This window comes from Coregonus lavaretus (genome assembly GCF_964263955.1).
Source record: "Coregonus lavaretus genome assembly, chromosome: 15".
NCBI lineage: Eukaryota > Metazoa > Chordata > Actinopteri > Salmoniformes > Salmonidae > Coregonus > Coregonus lavaretus.
The window spans coordinates 5036905-5049805 of record NC_140002.1 but is presented as its reverse complement, the minus strand read 5'-3'; positions in this window follow the sequence as shown (position 1 = coordinate 5049805).

The window sequence follows — 12901 nt, the reverse complement described above, 5'->3', positions numbered from 1 at the left end:
ATACTGTTACCTGAGTTTACTTTCCATCTAACAAATGCACCCAAGTTAATTCACTTAACCCAATACCACCTAACCCTAGGCTTAAACAAATGTTTTGACAATGACATTATTTTATCTGTTACTGACTGTTGCTGATACCACAGTCATGACAACGCATAAGATTGACACATACTTGATAGAGGTCGAACGACCGTCTCTAAAATGTTTGGTGCTGGAATTCTCACCAGACATGGACCCTCAAGATTCCTCACTGATCTTACAGAATGAGCTAACCGCTGGAACCAAAGATTCCTACCTGCCCATTTATCTTTAACTTTCACAACAGAAGAATCAAACCACTCCATTTAGTTTCTCTCTTCCCTAACGAGCGGTACTGATCAGATACCTCTCCTTGTCTGTCATTAAAATCAAAGACCTCATCCTGTCCCTCCATGATGAATCTATATTCTCTCTACTACTATCTGTTCTCCTATTTTAACCCTATTCGTCTTGCTACCCCCTTTAATTTCAGAAAAGTTGTTGTCGGTGTCATACTTCCGACATTTGCTTATTGCCATCGTATCATTAATCCCTTCCAAAGTTACCATTAAAGTAGTTGATGTATTAACCTTAATTACTTCTAGTGCGAAAGTTCCCGTTATCCTCTGTGTATTATCTACTGTTGGAGTGACTACTGTAACATATTCTTCCTGAACTCCTTTGGTGACTGTGAAACTTCAACAGATTTCAAATCTTCCATCATAAGCGTTACTTTATGAATTACATAGCCTTTTAACCAATAATTCTTAACCGGAACAAATTCTAATGCTTGCACTAGATAAGTACACATATATTCTCCCTGACCTTTCTCTGTAACATTACGCAACATAAGTGAACAGTCACTCCTAACCTCTTCCACTTCATATCGTTGTACACACTATCCCTCCTTTGACTAGGGGACACCACTTCTACATCTGGTCCTGATAACAATACTTATTCTCCATAATTATCTCTCCATATGGGAGGAACGTCCCCATCCTAACCCTAATAAGTATTCTTTCCCCTAAAATTGGCGCTGGAGCTATTGGTTCCCTTATAATCAAATGCGATATATTTATGGCTTTAATAACTATCAATGTTGAAAGAGTTAAATTGCTTCTCACTGTTGTTTTAATAGACTGAAGTGTTAATGTCCTTAGTTACTTCTAGTTTTCCCCAAAGAAAAGTTGTCTTTGCTTGTACTTCCATCTATCACCACTAGTGTCACTTTTTCCCAACTCTCAGTCCTCTCTCTAATCCCTGACTTTCAAACTTTTGATTATAAAAAATACACCTATAATTACCTTGATCTTCCTACTCTAAAGTGTCCTTCACTACTGTTCTCTCTCTCTTACTACTAACTTTGAAACTTAGCTTACTGTCTTAGAGTTCCTTCAACCCTAGTTCTCCTAACTTATTTTAATCTAATCTTTTCTCTCATAACCTTTAAAAACTTTTTCCACTGATTTATTCACAAAATCCCTTTACCACCAAATTTTTAGAATACGTGATTGGGAAAGTCCCCACCTGCTTCTGACTTTTTACACAGACTTGGCAAACGACTAAACACCTTTTAGCCTAGCCTGAAATCTCTTAGTGTAAGAATGTAACCCAGAATAACAGTCACCCCTTTTAATTTTTTTCAGACAAATTGTCTAATAGGCAGTCTAACAGATTATCATCCTTCCTATGATATTATCTTTTTAAGCAAATACGCTTCCCCAAAAACCCTACTTTTTAAAATCCTCTACCAGACAGCCGTTTAGTGTACATCTTATTGTACAATTCAATTTAAACAATGCATCTCTTCCCAACACTGCCATAACAGTATCTTCTAATATTAGTATGTCTATTTTAATTTCTCCTTGATTTTTTATAGCATAGCTCAATTGGTTCCCTAAGAGTAATTAGCTGTTTACTACCTCAAATCCCTATCCTAATTAGTCAATTTTACATAGTGAGATGTTTAACCTCTTTAGGCTGAACACAGATAAGTTTTTACACTATTCACTATCACTTCTCATAGTCCTCTGGTTTTACTTCAATTGTTAGCTATTTTCTCTTCTTCTCTAATCGATGCTATCAGCTGACACCCCCCTTCCGGATCTTCTAGGCACTCTAGAATCTTTAGGGTTCACCTGGAGAACAGGTCATCTTGAATTGCCCCTATATCTTCCTTAAAAATGTTCTCTGTTGTTTCCTCCTGACTTGTTGCACTCACAGGTAAAGTAACCAATCTGTCCACAATTATAACAGTCTTCTGAAAGTTGCTGGAAGTGTAGCTGAAATCTTCCTCCTCCTTCTAAGCCTTCTCGTCCTCTTCCTCTCCAATTCTGTGTCTGTCCAGAAACTGGCTGTGGATATGGAACATTTGGTACCCCCTTGGCTGGTACAATTGCATTTGATATTGTTCAGTTGAAGCTGTAACAGTGATTGTTGATTTGGTTCACTCTGATTCTTCATAACCAAAGCTTCTCTTCTCCACCAGTTGTATGATTGAGTTTTCTGAGAGCTTCTTGATCCTGTTCTTTCTTGCTGAGATATATGTATTCTTCAACAGCTTATATTCTAAGTGCTGTCCTCAAAATATCATCTTCCATCATCTTCTTCAGCATCTTTGCCTCAATGTATTCTTCTTCTCCTCCAATTCTTGGGATTATTTTCTCAGCAGGTTTTCTCCTTGTCTCTTCAGCTGTGTTACTTCTTCTAAACTATTTGCTTTATCCAGGCATGATAAGCATCGGTCTATATCTCTATTTCTTCTTTGCTAGTCCTTGTAGGATAAAATCCTCTTGAACATAAAGCACCTTTAATCTCCAAATCTTCATCGCTTTCTTCATCTTTGCTTTCATCAGAGATCAAATCTCGTGTATCCTTCTTCTTTCCTCTCTTGCCAACTTCCTTCTGATCACAGAGTCATATCCACCCATGACCTCTTCTCAATCACTCATCTTCATCATCCTCATCTTCTTTAAGTTCCATCCTCCTTAACCTCCCTATTTTCTTCCAGACATCTCATTTTCTTCCTTCTGGAGTTTTGATTCATCTTCATCGTCGTTTCTGCTTGTCCTCTATCTATTATTCGTCTTCATCTCCATCTCTGATGCAACAATCACCCTCCTGGATGATCACCGGAAGCTGAGGATAAACATCCCTAAGCTCTACTCCCTTAGCCTTATCTCTATAGCTTTGTTTATCTTATCGCTGGAATCTTTTATCAGTTTTTGTTTGAGAATGAAGGGCAACTTTTGTTTCACTTGCCGGATAACCTCGCAATACTTTAGTTAAAGGGTCACTATTTTGTACTATATCAATCGGTGTAATCACCTTCATATAGCCTTGCTGTCCTTTCTCCCCATTGTAACTACTCTTTTATATTCCTTTATTAGGAATTATCTTATTTTAGACTATATAGCCTATGGCTTCCCCCCTGTAATTATTAATATAAACCTAACAACTCCCAATTATTTTTATTTTTATTTTATTTTTTTAAATAAATCAATTAAAAATCATGAATAATTAAAACCAATTTTTATTCCTATATCCTATGTCACCAATTTATCAATTAATGTTGGCTATCTTACCACCACCCATCAAATGCAAGTAAATGTAAATTAGTCAACTTCAAAGCAATCCCAAAAACAAAGCCTGTAACCCCTTGCTCTATAACCCCTAATTATCTTAAATTTACAGAATAATGTCAGTCCTCGATTCCCAACACAACTCCAATCAAACCCCAGTGATGCACAGAGCCTCCAAAATGCAATTTTTAATGAAACATTTGCCAAGCCTATGTGAAATTGTCATCAAATATTTTGTAAGGGATGATTTTGTGAACTAGCCTGATATCTGATCCTCTGCCTGCGTCACACCTTGTCACGTGACGCACGTCAGCACTTCCTGTATCTCCTCTCTCTCTCGTCTGTCGTCTAGTCCTATTGCTCCTCTCATATGACAGAAGAACATACACAGAAAAAGACTTTAGTAGTTAATGCAATCACTGAGTATTTCCAACCATATTCAACATTCCTTCGTTCACCCATTATTCACTCTAAGACTAAACTCAGAACTAAATAGATCGCTCAAAAACATTTTTATTTTATTTTAATCCGTCATTTAATTTAATTCATTATACTCCGTCAACATATATTTAATGTATAAATTCAATAGGTCACAAAACAAGTTTCATCTTTAACCATCCGCCGTTTAAACTAGAATACTCGTGTCAAAATATATCTTCTCTTTGTTTCCTCGTCTGTGTCTATTTCTCTGTCTCCCCCTTGCAGGGTAACCCCAGATGGGACCTATGACCTTTACCCACAATGCAGTTTTGTAGTCTTAGCACATAACCGCATGTCGTAGTTTTAGCCCCGTAAAATCAAGCGCATGCGCACATCCACCTAACCCCATGCTTACCACACCATAGAACGATAGCATTACGCTACAGCTTCACTATTTTATACCTTATACTCACACAATTACACATAACAGAGCTCACATTTGCGTAGAACTTTGACTTCCACACACACAGACATATTTTAAGAGACTTTAATCCATCGCAATGGGGTCTCTAAGGATACGTTAGCATGTAGCACACAACACAATTAGCCTTTAGCCTTAGCATTTAGCATTAGCCACTATGTACCAAGTAGCATGAAACCCAATTCAGCATTTAGCATTAACATTAGCCTTAGCCTTTAGCTAACTGCGGCCTACCACGCCCTAAGTAACCTGCACCGTGGCCAAATCATTGTTCAATTATCCCCGTCTAACTTTATGCTGCCGTAAGTTCTGGATAATCATAGAGAGGTTATCCCACACATATACTTCGTCAACTATAAGATGAGCATAACATACATATAATCCGTCCAGCTTATAATTCCCAGAATCAACCTTACCCCACCGAACGCGTTGCAAGGATTTCATGGCCCATTCCTAAAGAATCGCCTCGCTTCGAGGTCTTTACCAGATTCACGGTGCCCTAAATATGCATACGTATTCCTGACTTCATTCTGCCAATATCTGCCGTTAATATCTCTACCATCGATTGCTCTAAAATTCCAAGCCTACCCTCCCCCTTGTTGCCCTGTCTACCAGTGCAACAATTGATAATGATTAGCCAGACCCCCAGTAATCAGCAATAACTCCACGAGGCACGGTCGTATGGTACACCTCTCCAGTGTACACAAGCAGTATCAAAACTAACAATCTCACAAAGCTTGTGAGGAAAAAACTCACCCTTGTCTGGTCATGACTTCAGACCGAGTTAGCTTAAGTTAGCTTGGCGGCTACAAATGAACAAAGGAGAACTGCAGACCAGTCCCTGTTCGGGCGCCATTTGTCGTATCGAGTGAGTGGTGGCAATTATTGCTGATAAACAAAGGAGTCCGCTCATACTGAATCCTTGATCATAAGTTTATTCAGATCACAAGCTTCAGCATAAGTGACAGGTGACATGACACCCGGAGAGCGACGCCTCAGAATGGCTGCTCTGCCTCTCTTCTTCGTTTACCCCTACTTATAAACAATGCAAAAAGATGCTCCCTCTTCTGGCCAATCACCAGTCTCCCCTGTCTACAACACACTTCCTGTCTGTTGTATGTGGCGTTACACTAAAACATTCCCTCTTGATACTAACATAAACAACATTCCATTTCTTCATGAAAAACATTTAACACCATCATAATCTCAATACACTACAAAGGGCCAGATGTATACAAAATGGTGTCGTCTGCGTAGAGGTGGATCTGAGAGTCACCAGCAGCAAGAGCGACATCATTGATATACACAGAGAAAAGAGTCGGCCCAAGAATTGAACCCTGTGGCACCCCCATAGAGTCTGCCATAGGTCCAGACAACAGGCCCTCCGATTTGACACATTGAACTCTATCTGAGAAGTAGTTGGTGAACCAGGCGAGGCAGTCATTTGAGAAACCAAGGCTATTTAGTCTGCCAATAAGAATGCGGTGGTTGACAGAGTCGAAAGCCTTGGCCAGGTCGATGAAGACGGCTGCACAGTACTGTCTATTATCGATCGCGGTTATAATATCATTTAGGACCTTGAGCGTGGCTGAGGTGCACCCATGACCAGATCGGAAACCGGATTGCATAGCGGAGAAGGTACAGTGGGATTCGAAATGGGCAGTGATCTGTATGTTAACTTGGCTTTCAAAAACTTTTGAAAGGCAGGGCAGGATGGATATAGGTCTGTAACAGTTTGGATCTAGAGTGTCACCCCCTTTGAAGAGGGGGATGACCGCGGCAGCATTCCAATCTCTGGGGATCTCAGACGTTACGAAAGAGAGGTTGAACAGGCTAGTAATAGGGGTTGCGACAATTTCGGCGGCTAGTTTTAGAAAGAAAGGGTCCAGATTGTCTAGCCCAGATGATGTGTAGGGGTCCAGATTTTGCAGCTCTTTCAGAACATCAGCTGTCTGAATTTGTGTGACGGAGAAGTGGGAGGGGCATGGGCAAGTTGCAGCGGAGGGTGCAGAGCTGGTGGCTGGGGTAGTGGTATCCAGGTGCAAAGCATGGCCAGCCGTAGCAAAATGCTTGTTGAAATTCTCGATTATTGTAGATTTATCGGTGATGATAGTGTTTCCTAGCCTCAGTGCAGTGGGCAGCTGGGAGGAGGTACTCTTATTCTCCATGGACTTTAGAGTGTCCCAAAACTTTTTGGAGTTAGTGCTACAGGATGCACATTTCTGTTTCAAAAAGTTAGCCTTTTTGCTTTCCTAACTGCTTGTGTATATTGGTTCCTGACTTCCCTGAAAAGTTGCATATCGCGGGGGCTATTTGATACTAATGCAGTACGCCACAGGATGTTTTTGTGCTGGTCAAGGGCAGTCAAGTCTGAGGAGAACCAGGGGCTATATCTGTTCTTAGTTCTGAATTTTTTGAATGGGGCATGTTTATTTAAGATTGAGAGGAAATTACTTTTAAAGAACAACCAGGCATCCTCTACTGACGGAATGAGATCTATATCCATCCAGGATACCTGGGCCAGGTCAATTAGGAAGGCCTGCTCGCTAAAGTGTTTTAGGGAGCGTTTGACAGTGATGAGGGGTGGTCGTTTGACCGCGGACCCATTACGGACGCAGGCAATAAGGCAGTGATCGCTGAGATCCTGGTTGAAGACAGCGGAGGTGTATTTAGAGGGTAAATTAGTCAGGATGATATCTATGAGGGTACCCATGTTTACGGATTTAGGGTTGTACCTGGTAGGTTCGTTGATAATTTGTGTGAGATTGAGGGCATCTAGTTTGGATTGTAGGATGGCCGGGGTGTTAAGCATATCCCAATTTAGGTCACCAAGCAATACGAACTCTGAGGATAAATGGGGGGCAATCAATTCACATATGGTATCCAGGGCACAGCTGGGGGCTGAGGGGGGTCTGTAGCAAGCGGCAACAGTGAGAGACTTATTTCTGGAAAGGTGAATTTTTAGAAGTAGAAGCTCAAACTGTTTGGGCACAGACGTGGATAGTATGATAGAGCTCTGCAGGATATCTCTACAGTAGATTGCAACTCCACCCCCTTTGGCAGTTCTATCTAGAAAAATGTTGTAGTTGGGGATGGACATTTCAGAATTTTTGGTGGCCTTCCTAAGCCAGGATTGTTAACACCTACTGACTGTGGTTATTCCTGAGGAGATCTAGCAAACTGAAAGAACATAGGTTTCATCAAAAAGCTGAAGCATCTGAGTCCAAGCATGCATCCACATGCAATCTCTATGCAACCAAGTTGCCTCCCAAATGCTTGCGTTGTGAACATAATCTTCTGCACTTTCTCACCCAAAGTCTCTGAGTGGGATTGTATAGCTAGCTCAATGACTTCGTTTTTAAGTCACTCTGTGATGATTTGGGCATGACATTTATAACATGTTAATAGAGGGTACCTGACCCGGCGCCAGGATAAAGTGACTAAGGGGGGAGTTGAAATCGGTGAGGGGGCACAACTTTGGGGGGTTCTTGCATTGGAATTATATTGAATTCTGCTTATATCACGCTATACCACAATAAACATAATGTTCAAATGCTGAGACTGAGACCATTGATTGAGTACTTTTGTAGCTCTGTAGCTCAGCTGGTAGAGCACGGCGCTTGTAACGCCTAGGTAGTGGGTTCGATCCCCGGGACCACCCATACACAAAAAATGTATGCACGCATGACTGTAAGTCGCTTTGGATAAAAGTGTCTGCCAAATAGCATATTATTATATTATAAGTGACAGGTTGGTGTGGAATTTGTAGCCTATCTCTGCTGTGCTGTATCAGCACAATGGACAACGCCCTACACACTAAAGCAAGGCCATTTTGGTAATGAATATATGCTACAAGATAGATAGGGTAATTCACCTATTACAAACAGCCTATGTGAATGCAGCCGGACACACAGCTGTCTTACCAAAATAATGCAAACTAAATGTAGTAGCCTAGTTATTCATGCATGCAAACAAAAATAGGGTTGTGGGTTCAATTCCCACGGGGGGCCAGTATGGAAAATGTATGCACTCACTAACTGTAAGTCGCTCTGGATAAGAGTGTCTGCTAAATGACTAAAATGTAAATAAAGGCATGGCACAATCTATATTAAGGCTAATTACGTTAACAAACGCAGTAAACAAAAGGTGAATGGAGATTCAAATAACCAAAACAGCCTACAGTGAGATGCAGCCATGCACAGCTAGCTGTCTTGACAAATCAATAGGCCTATAGAGCCGCTTCAAACATGGAAAATAATGGCGCTCATGAGTTCAGCAACACATTGTGATATGGCACAATACACATATGTGGATCAAATTTGACCCATGTAATCAATTAAGCAATTCCAGCCTACCATAAACACGTTCCCAATACGTACAGTTCCATTTACAACCACGAAAACCAATAGGCTACCAAGAAAACCATCATAGAATGTATCTATGGGGGCCAGTATAAAAAAAAAAATATGTATTCACTAACTGTAAGTCGCTCTGGATAAGAGCGTCTGCTAAATGACTAAAATGTAAATATATGTAAATGTAATGATGAAGCATACCGATATGTAGCTATACCCAGGGACGCTATGTGGGTTCTTGCATTGGAATTATATTGAATTGTGCTATACCACAATAAACATAAAAGTTCAAATGAAGAGACCATTGAGTGCTTTTGACCAAGAAGTGACAGGTTGGCGTGAAATCTCTGCTGCGCTCTATCAGCACAATGGACAGCGCCTTTCACAATAAACCAAGGCCGTTGAAAACCTAGGCTGGTGGCTGAGGAAGTCGCTTTGCCATTTCATACCCTAGGTTTTTGCTGAAATGACACCACTGGCTAGACCACCAAGATGTTGATTAAAACCAAGCAGCTAGATTGTGTCTTACCTTTTCAGAAGAGTTGCAGCCTCCTTGATGCTCTGTGGAACTTCCTGAGTAATCTATCATTCCATTCTCCCTGAAATCTTCTTGTAAGATCCCCCTCAAATGCCAGTTGGATTAGTTGCTCTTTCCTCGGGCCCAAATTGCTTCAAACTCGCTGTCACACCTCAGCTTCTAGACGCACTCCAACGCACTGTGGACCACTTTGACTCCAGTGTAAAGATCTGTTGCTTTTGCGTAATTTAATAAAATAAAATTTAATAATTTTTTTTGAGTAATTTGTTTGGAGGATTGAGAAGACTGAGGATTCTGTGTACCATGGTGGCTGTAAAGTTAAAGCCGGGGTCAGTCACTGCCTTCAGCAGCCCTGTATCCTCAAGTCTTGCTTCTGTGTTGTACGAGCGTGTGCATTAGATGTCAGAGAGGAACTTCACAATGCTGTCACAACTTTTAACAACCACTGACACAGTAGCCAGATGTCCCCTTCTCCTCTGGCTTTGTTTGGGTACTTTGGCAAAGCCAATTTCTGATATCCATCGTGGCAGTGGCAGATTAGATGGTTTGAGCTATCGAAATAGGCTAAGGCTAATAACACTAACACTTTTTACAGCTAGCTAAAAAGCTAACTAAACTCTTGTAGTGGTGGGGCGTGAGGCAGAGTTGAGTGAAGCAGCTTCAATGGTAAACTTGACCCCACCCTTAAAAATCTAAATCAACTATTACAGGCAGAGTCATACCACATTATTCACTTAGCCTACCACAGATGAGAAGTGTTTTTTCCCGCTTTTTATGGAAACCCGAAGAAGTCATACCTAACCGCCCAGTGTTATTCCATAGCCCTCCTATACACACCATGGTGAGCTCTATCCATTGTGCTGACACAGTGCAGCGGAGATACAGATTTTGTGCCAACCTGTCACTCAATCAGTTTTATATAGGGACATAAAACTACAACTGAAGGGGCACAAGTTTCAGTTGAGGGGACTAAGCCTGTCATGAATCCCGTTTCTGTTTCTGCCTGTGTTGCCTGTTTTCGGTTCTGGAGTCTGTTTCCTGAGGTTCCTGAACGCACCCTGTCTGGTTGCCAGGCGACGAAGCTAGGCGGGAGATCTCTCTATTACCTGCACCTGTATCTCATCAGCTATCTGCACACCTGGTCCTGATCATCACCTATCCACTTCATAAGCTCTGACCTGACATCCATTCCCTGCCGGATCGTTAGCCATGAACAGTATGTTGTGTCAGCGTATCAGCCTCAAGTTTACTAGAGTTAGTTTTATTGTTCTGTACTTTTTGCTTGCCGTGTACTCACCTCCGTTTACTCTGTCTACAGTCATTCTCCCGGAACATTCACCCCACCCCTGCCTGGTCGTCAGTGGCTTCTGTGACACCATTGGATCTGCCTATTCACTCCCACCAACTCAACTCCGCTGCCCGCTCCGTCTCCTGGATTATTCTGCTTCCACATTTGAGTCTGTAAATAAATACTCACCTTCGTTCTACTCACCTTGTCCTGGTCTACTTCTGGGTTCTGCTTTAGAGAATCGTGACAAAGACACCTTTTGCCCCCTCGTTGAGCCGGGCCCGGGTGTACATTGACTACATTGATTGGTCATTGGTTGGAAAATGTTTAACCAATAGTGGCAATGGCTACATATACAAACCAAAAGTGTGGACTGCACTCTGTCTTTGTCCATGGACTCCTTACAAGGGAACAATTTGGGTGAACCATCCATTTAATATTGTCCATAACCTTTATTATCGTCAGATTTATATAATTAATAGTGAAAATGACACAATACAAATGGTAAATATAAATAATTAATCTCTTTGCACAAACCTTTTTTTTTTTTTTTCATTGTTTCTTCCTTAGGTTATCTTGATGGATTGATACAGTAGGTAGCATAACAGCAAATGCATTGCCGGATGCAGCCGGATACTAAATCTCACTGACGTCAGAGATCAGACCCAACAACAGCTTTACACTAAAAAGAAAGAACATATGTTTTGTACACTAATTTCAGTATCCACAAGTAGGCCTACTGTATGTTCTCCAATGCATGTGAAAGTCTTTACACACAACGAAATAATGTATTTGTTATAACATACAGTATTAACAGCAATGCACCTTTCTTTCACAAAAGAACGTTTAAATTGTAACAAAATTGTGTCTACTGACATCTTTTAATTGGGGCCTTATAACAAATATTGACAAATATGCAAGTTACTGTATGTTATCGTTTTCTACTGGGACAAATTGAAAGCTGTTGAGACTGTTGCTGAGGAACTGGAACATTGAAAATGGAGTAGGAAATGCTTGGAGGCCTGCAAGAAAAACACATTTTACTTGGGGAGTTAACCAAAGAGAACATATGCCACCTGAGAGAGCTGTGCCATCAACTGTGGTCGAGGTACAAACTTGTTTCAGTTTCATGGTTAAGAGTGATTTATGAGGTGTATTGGCCCTGGGGGAGGCATTGTAAATACCTACCAGCCTGTGAGTAAATCATTTTGGAGCCATCAGTCAGGCATGTTACCAACGTAGGAGCACTGACCTGACAAATGGTAACATTTCAGAGATCATAGTAGCTAGGCCTACATTTCTTTGATTACAGTCATGTGATGCTCTCAACACAAACACTTCATATTTTACCGTTTTTAGTAGAGCCAAGGAGTAAAAGGAACATAAACAGTGTGAATGTGACTGAGGCAATCTTGTCTATCTGAATCAATATTCTATAAAATAATAGTTTATCAACAGAAAATACATTCAGAGACGTTTTGCTGTGAGAAGGACCACATTCTACCCGCAGGAGGCCTTTTGCCTTTTGGTAGGCCATCATTGTAAATAAGAATTTGCTCTTAACTGACTTGCCTAGTTAAATAAAGGTTAAATATTTTTTTTTTTAAACATTCAGATTTCACATTCCAAGTTTACAATCAAGCCAAATACAGTGTGTTGCTGGAAAATATACATGATCTGCTATTCTTTCTGTTGTGTTGGTACACTGTGTGAACAGGCAGATCAATAGATCAATGGATGGATAGATATTATTTTATCAAATTCAAGGCTGACCTAAACTACAGCAACTTATCTGTATCAGCTGTGTGTTGTGTGAGGAAATCCAGAGATGAGCGGGGGGAGGGAGACCTATTCACTGAAAGCACTGACCGTAATGAAAAGCCATGTTATCTATGGGAAAAATGCATTGTCAGCATTTCTGCAAAAGTGGTATTAGGCCTACTTGTTTTGTGGTATCACTGGTTTATGCAATTTCTGTAGACGGTCAAATTATTTCCTTCCTATGCAGTAGCCTAACAAATCAAATCAAATCAAATTGTATTTGTCACATGCGCCGAATACAACAGGTGTAGACCTTACAGTGAAATGCTTACTTACAAGCCCTTAATCAACAATGCAGTTTTAAGAAAATTAAGTGTTAAGTAAAAAATAGATAAGTAAAAACATTTAAAAAATAAGAAAGAATAGAAAAATAAGAAAGAGCAGCAGTAAAACAGTAGC